The sequence below is a fragment of the Hevea brasiliensis genome, chromosome 5 (genome assembly GCF_030052815.1).
Source record: "Hevea brasiliensis isolate MT/VB/25A 57/8 chromosome 5, ASM3005281v1, whole genome shotgun sequence".
In the NCBI taxonomy this organism is placed as follows: Eukaryota; Viridiplantae; Streptophyta; class Magnoliopsida; order Malpighiales; family Euphorbiaceae; genus Hevea; species Hevea brasiliensis.
The window spans coordinates 27116770-27125180 of record NC_079497.1 but is presented as its reverse complement, the minus strand read 5'-3'; positions in this window follow the sequence as shown (position 1 = coordinate 27125180).

Below are 8411 nucleotides of genomic sequence, written 5' to 3'. Positions count from 1 at the left end.
TAATGGAAACAAAGAATAAAATGGGCTTTGTGAAGAAAAATTAAGTAGATTGGGTTTTTTATCATATGCATTTAATTGATCCTTGTGGCACTTCTGAGGATTTGGGTTTAGCTTGGGATGATCAATGTCAGGTTACTGCGATGAATTCTACAATCTTCTTCTTTCACTATCGCATTTCTGAACCACATCCCCAAAAAATTTGGGATATCATCCTATTGTATGCAAGTTGTGAGGATGACATTCCCAAGACTCAATTCCAACAGCTGTTATAGGATAAATCTTCTGTATATATGGTGGCAGGGGACTTCAATTCTATTTTCTTTGCTAATGAGAAAGTGGGTGGAAATCCTTATTCTCAATGCAAATTGCAAATATTTAAGGACTTTGTGGATGAATGGGGGTTAGCAGACATTGGTTTTCTGGGACTTTCTGCTACTTGGAACAATATGAGAGATGGTATAGATAATATTCAAGAACGATTGGATAGATGCTTAGTTACATCATCATGACTCATATCTTTTCCTACAGTTATTGTTGTCCATTTAGAAGATCAAGGATAAAATCACAGGCCATTGTTAATCACCATTTCTCCTCCTTGGTTGAAATCTCAAACTCCTTTTAGATTTGATAGTCGATGGAAGCACAATGTCAACATTGAACAAATTATTTTGGAAGTTTGGCAAATGCAATATGCAAGTCCCAATCTCTCTAAGGTTTTCTTTAAACTGAAAAAATGTAGACATGAACTTACTAAGAGGTGTAAACTACATGATCAAAATGCCCTCTCAAGCATAGAAGATCTTCAATCACAAATTGCTCAAATGAAATTAAATTCCAATGGCACTAATGTCTCTATGGTGTGGTAGTTGGAAATAGATTTTGTAACACCCTTACCTTAGGTAGTCCGTACATCCTACTGTTCTGATGACTAATGTTTGTTTGGACAGCTAGAATATCTGGAACTACACTTAAATTAGGGTGAGAAGATATAAATTAATGAAATAAAGACCAAGAAAAATTAAGGAAAAATAAAAGAAATGAAATGTAACTAAGTTAAAGAAGTCGGGACCACGGCGATAGATGACCGTACTGGGAAGCGACTGTGAAGATAGTTGCTGACCCTAAACCTGTGAGGAATCCTATGAAATAAATTTTTGGGACTTAATTGAAGGTTTACTGATATATAAATGACATTAAAAATGTCAAAGAAAATTTAAAAAATTAAGTCAATCGGTACAGACAAATATAACTCAATAGGCACAATGAGGGGCATTTCGGTCATTTCACCCTTAGTGTTGAATTTTGACCTAAATGCCAAGTGAAATAAGGGAGTTTTAAAATATATAAAATGAATTTAAATAATGAATTATGGAATGGAAAAGGGAAAAGAAAAGAAATGAAAAAGAAATAGAATTATGGCATGAGCATGATGTCATAGTGACATCATTAAAATTTTCAACCAATTAAAATTTAACAAATATATATATATATAGGGAATTTCACAGAGAGAGAAATGGTCTTTTTCTTCCTAAATATATAGGGAATTTCAAAGAGAGAGAAATGGTCTTCTTCTTCTTAAGTCCCTCATGGCCGAACCACCCTAGAAAATTCCACCATTGCTTTTCTTTTCTTCTCACTTAATTTCCCATGCAATTCTACCTCAAAACTCATACCTTCTTTCATTAAAAGTTACTCCTACATCTTAAGGAAGCTCTAGGCAGCCAAGGAAGAGAGAAATCTTGAAGTTTTACAAGCTTGGGAAATTCTTGAACAAGGTTAGTGCATTAATTATCTTACCTCTCTTCTTTAATTATGCTAAGTATGTTGAAATGAGTTGGTATGATAAGAAAATTGAAGAAAATGATGAGTATTTGAGAACCCTAGAATTCGGCGGCCTTGGGAAACATGGGAGTTTGATAACTTCATGCATGTAAATGGTAATTTGTGATATTGATGAATAAGTACATGTGAGTTATATGTTGAGTGATGAAGTTACATATACTAGAAATTTGATTGCATGTGTATGTTTGAGATTGACAGTTTGAGTTAGGGTTTTGACCTAACTATTGGAGATTTCGTGTAATTGCTGGAATTTGACTTTGTTGAGATGAGTTGATGATGTTTAGAAGTGCCATGAGTGCTGAAGGAGGGGGGAGGCGTGAGGCGAAATATCATCCACTAGAATTATGTAAAATGCACCAGGTAATGCCCAAGAAAGATAGTGGAGTCACAATGATATCACTTAAGTACCACCTCTTTAGATAGCATTTTCTAGACATGCACTTCATACAATTCTAATAGAATCGAACTACTGATAAGTACCGTCTTCCCATAACACTACCATGATACTAAGGATTTATGCCACGAAGGCATAGATAGACAGGAGTCACCTCCCGGGTAATAACTGGGACATATTCAATGTTTCTTCCGAGAGTCATGGATGACAACTTACTCCTTGCAGATTTTCCACAACCGTCATTACCATAGCCCAATGTCTAGATTCGGGATAGTGGGTACATAAGGGGAAGGTGTTAGGCACCCCTTACACCTGGTCTAACCTCGTTAATTCGAGTGCCAGTCATCTACTAATGTTTCTAGAAGTCTTTTTTATTATTCCTTTATTATACTTTATCCTAAAAATGCAATTCTAATCCTACACACACAAATAATTCACAAAGGGTTATTTTTTATAAATAATTTTAATGTACAAGTAATTCCTATCTGTGGGGTTGCTAATTATTTAAATGATATTTACCAGGTGACTAAAATTAATTTATTATTGAGAATTTAATTTACAAACAAATTCAATTTCAAATAACCCTAAGTTTCTATTTCACCTAATTAATTAATTTTTCACCAAGTTACCCTAAGGATAATTAAACTAAATTAATTATGTAAATATGTAATTTATTCTAACATCATATAAGGCCTAAATAATCACAACCTAATAAAGATTTCTAATATGCAAATTTATTTTATAATTACCAAGTATTAAATTAAATTTATTTTACATGCTAATGTTAGATTAATTTACAAATAAGATTATTTTTAATTTACAAAGTATTTATTTAAATTAATTACATGCAAAATTTAGTTAAATTAAAAACAAAGTTAATTTTAATTTACCAAATAAAAATCCTATTATTAATACAATTTTATACCAATGGTTATTCTAGGAATTTAGGATTACTTACTTGTTAGTAATTGCAGTTGCCATTGGGGCAAGCTACCCTTAAAAAATGGTTTTCTCTTCTAGTATGGCAACGATATCCCTGACTTACTCCCGTTTAGCTCCATATAAGCTCCATGCAAATACCCTCTTTGGTACTTACCTTAGGGCTACTTACCAATTTTGTTTATAATAAAAATAAAGAAACTAAAAAGTAAAGAAACTAAAGAAAATAAGAAAATACTAATAACAATTCATATTGGATTCTAACTCTAGTATCCTAAGGGGTTAAGATTCCTAATTAGTTATAACTACCTAAGGGTCCAGGTCTTCTAACATGATCCAAACACTTCATAACACTTCTTGAATTAAGAGAACTCAGAAAAATAAATCAAATATTAATTAGAACTCAAGAACACACAAGAACATACATAAATATACAATTCTTAAATTCTGGCAGATTGACAGTAGCAAGAAATTTGATTTTTGAAAAATAGTTAGACACACCTAAAAATTATAAAAAAAAATTACAGAATACAGCCAAAACATCATACAATATCATAAAATTTATAGATTAAACAAAACCCTGGCCAAATAATCTATACAAATCGTAAATTTTCCTGATGACAGAATCGCACTATTTTTTTGTAAAATTTATAACTCACCAACCATAATAGATATGAATACGAAACTAATTGGAAAAGATTCACAAGATTCCAAACTTAATTTTAGATACCATATTTACAAAAAAATATTAAGAAACAAGGGAGATATGGGCTCCAAAATTCGGGTATCTTGCAAATCAGATTTTACAGGAACTCTAACTTCAAATAGCTATAACTTACAAAATATTAAAGCTTTTTTAGTGATTCTTGAGCCTAAAATTAATAGAATTTCATGAAGAATATGAATATAATTTTTATAAATTTTTTCATAGATTCAAAAAATAACAAAAAATAATAAAAATATGTGAGACAGAAAATTGAATATGTGCAGAGTTGTGTATCCCTTTAAATTAAACATGTTTACATGATCTACATGAACATACAAAATAAATTAAAAACAAGGAATATAGAATTAAATATTAAATGGCATAGATCTTGAAAAAAATAAAATAAAAGAACTAACCTTCGAGAAATATCACGAGAAAGAAAGAAGAACTAAAAGAAATTTTGACTATTTCTCTTTTTAAATTTTTTCCTTTTTTTTTATTTTTTGTCTTCTCCTGCTTTTTTTTTTTTTTTCTCCAGTAAGGTATTTATAGGGTTTTGGGAGAGAGGTATAATATGGTTTGGAGTCCTAGGGTGATAAAGTTCATATAACTTAAACAACTAGGATTACAGAATTTGGGTAAGACTGAAATATGGATGAGGTATTTCAACCAATGGGAAGAGAGGGGAAGGGGAAGGCACCAATAGGGAGTGAGGAAGAGGTGTGATAGGGTTTGAAGTCCTTGTGTGATAATGTTCAGATAAATTGGGTGAGATTGGGATTGAGGAATTTGGGTGAGACTAGGATATGGGTGAGGTGTTTTAACCAATAGGAAGACAGGGAAAAAGGGAAGGCACCAATAGGGAGTGAGGAAAAGAGTGGGGCCAAGTGGGAGAGAGAGTTTGTACGAGAGAGCGATAGAGAAAAAAAAGATATTTTCTTATTTTAATTTTCAAAAAAAAATTAAATGGGTTCTATTTAAAATTCCTACCTACGCTTTCTTAGGTCCATGGGGCCAAAGTAAACTTAATTAGGCCCATTTAAGAATTACTCATATTAAATTTAAACAAAACAAATTTTTATTTAAATTTAATTAAATTAATTTCTCAAAAAAACATATTATTATTATTTTTTTTTCAAGATCATGCCATGAAATTAATAATTCAGCTTCATACCTCCAATTACATCTTACAGTCATATAATTTTTCATCATCGAGTTTCCCACAGCCTCAATGCATATACTCATCATAAAATAAGGGTTTACAGTTTGCCCTCCACTTTGGCGAAAGTTGAAACCAATGCGAAAACATTGCTTAAGTTTCGTCAGAGTAAAACTCAATCTTCTAATAACTATGAAACATTGGCTATAAGGATCGAGTACATCTTGCTTGGTCGACATACTTTATGTTATGAGACTAGCTATGATCTCATAGCCGTGATAATTGTTCATGTGAAAATCGAGTGCATCTTGCCCTGTCGATACGCTCTGCATCATGAGACTAGCTACCATCTCATGACAATGGCAATTGTGTGATTTAAAAAGTTATGGATTTGTATTTAGGACTGCGGTCCCAAACTACCTACGTATCCTCTTCGTTATCCTGAGGAAGAATCAGACCCACTCGTAGTTCGATACTTGAAACTGTGATGATGCATATTCTTCTATGCCTTACACACTTACAGGTGACATGTTGATGCGTGTTATTCTACGCCTTATACAACTATGCCATATGCCTTAAACAATGTCTAAGGACTTACCAAAAAATATCTGTTATGAAATGTTATGGGTTTGTATTTAGGACCGTAGTCCTAAACTACCTACGTATCCCCCTCGCTATCCTGAGGAAGAATCTGACCCCCTCATAGTTTGACACTTGAAACTGTGGTGATACATGTTCTTCTATGCCTTACACACCTACAGGTGACATGTTGATGCATGTTCTTCTATGCCTTACACAACTATGTCATGTGCCCTAAACAATGTCTAAGGACTTACCAAAAAACATATATTTCATGATTTGAAAAAATTGGGATGACTGGGTCTCAGAACTCTTTTTGTGATTTTTGTGCTTCTTGTATGCTACTTCCTATCATGGGCATGCTGATTTTGCTAGAGATTCTAAAAAAACTTAGTCCACTGGGGGACCTCTTTTTGCAAAAACTTTCTTATAACCTCAAAATTTTTGAGAAGAACTATTCACCAAAAAAAGACTTCCTTAGGGTCACAATACAATTTCCCTCTGATTTTTCTTTTTCTTCTCTCCCCTCATGGTTGCTGCCTTAACTCATTTCTCTTCCATGAACTCCATTCTCTGTGTTCTAACTTTTACCTGAAATGTCCTTTTGGATTTTCATCTCAGCGGGCTTGCTCTAACTTTTGCCTAAGAGGCCTTTTCGGGTTTTTCACCTAGCGAGCTCCTTTTTTTTTTTTTCTTTTTGAAATTAGACAATTACCAGGGCATTCATATCAAGCACCTATTCTGCCATACTTACAAAATAATGCAGTTCAATCACTTAATCATTTGATGTATCCCTTAAGACGCAAATATTTACAATCATAATTAAATAAAACCTATTCCTAGTTAATGCAATTAAAAACTTCTTTATTTATTTAGGTACACCATTACTCCCTCTTACATTTTATTTTACCAAATTTTTAACATTCCAAAGTTAGAAATAAGCTTTATAACCTACTGAATAACCTTTTTAGGTTTTCCATCCAAATTTTCTCTCATTTCTCCTTTTGCCTAGGCCACCTTTTACAGATTTTCAATTTAGCATTTTTTTCTCTTTTCTTTTTTTTTTCCTTGACCCTTACTTTTGCCTAGACTGCCTTTTGCAGGTTTTCAGCCTAGTGGGCCAGTTTCACACAAATTAACATTTGAGTCTGTCTAAATTGACTGGTTCTTGAAATTCATTCCCATTCAGGTCTGATATTCTTACAGTAGTAATATCTTTTTCACTATGTATGGACCATCCTAGCTTGGGTTAAACTTTCCTCTTAAATCAAAAGGGACGGGCTGAGCTTGTTTTAAAACCATGTCTCCCTCTTTGATCTTTCTTGGCTTGACCTTCTTATTAAAGGCTCTAGCTATCTTCCTCTGATAAGCCTGCATATGATACAAGGCTCACATCCTCTTTTCATCAATCAAAGCTAGCTCTTTATATCTCTTCTAAGCTCACTAATTTTCTAGGATCTTAGCTTCTAACATTATTCTTAAGGATTTGACCTCTTGTTTAATGGATAGCACTACTTTAGTCCCACACACTAAAGAGAATGGGGTTGCCCTCGTGGATGTCCTTGTAGTACTATGATAATCTTAAAGAATATAAGGGAGTTTTTCAGGCCAATCCTTATATGTTTTGAACTTTTTTTCCTAACTAGAATCTTTCCATTCATATGGAGACCACACATTCCTGCATGTGCTTCTTTCATTATTTGCTAAGTTTATTTTTCTATCAAATATAAGAGTTTGTAGAATTACACCCCAGCTAAAGTAAGTTGAGTGGCTAATCTATAAATTATTGCTCTATCTCTTTTGTTAGCTTATTGTGAGTATTCTCTCACTTCCAGAGACCTCCTTATGTCTTTATAACATTTTCCTTCTCCCTCTAGGTCCACATGTGCTATTACTAATCCTTCATAGCACGAAATTTTACTCCTTATTAGGATAACTAGCTAAGTTAACTCTTGATCACCCTTTTCCTATGGGGATACCAGTGTGACTTGGGAATTGGCCATCTAATTCTAAGCTCAAGGTATTTGCTTCTTGGTACTTTGTTAACAAGGCTATAAATTTATCTCTTTCTTCTTGTGTAAATTTTCAGCTAACTTAATGTCTTTAGGATTATTTGGTGTACCCAAATTAATAGAGATCGATTTTGATGCATTAATAGAAACTGTTCTAAATGATTATGAATGCCATGTATATGCCCATTAGAATAAACATAAAAAAAGTAAGCAGAAGGACTGGTCATGTTGTTGATCTTCGCCTTAAAATCAGCATCAATTATATCAGAAATGGAAACATCAGTATCACTACTATGAGCATTACAAAAGACAAACTCAAACTTAGGGGTGTAGCTTTAGGTGCTTGGCTTTCATGTAGTCTTTAGATCAATGGTGCTAACTTTCTGCTCTAATTCTTTCACAGGTGGTAACCCCTAATCATATGTCAAGGTAATTGCCCCCTCTTTCAAGAACTTAGGAGGGTTTGGCTCTTCTTCCTCTTCTGTTGGCTCATAGCTCAAACCATGACTCGTGATTTGCCCCTTCATCTCAATAAAAGTTACCAGACCATCTATACTTTCTCCTAGGCCTATGCTAAGAAAAAACTTCATCCCTTTCTTCATAGTAGCCACTTTTAGATCCATCTAGTTTTCATAGATCCCAATAACTTGAAAATCAAACATTAGTGGAACTGAACCATCTAGTTATAATGCAACTATCTCCTTATCAGAATTAGTCCAGACATCCAAAGGACCTTCATCATAGCTAGAATTATCACAAATGTCAACAATCATTATAGAC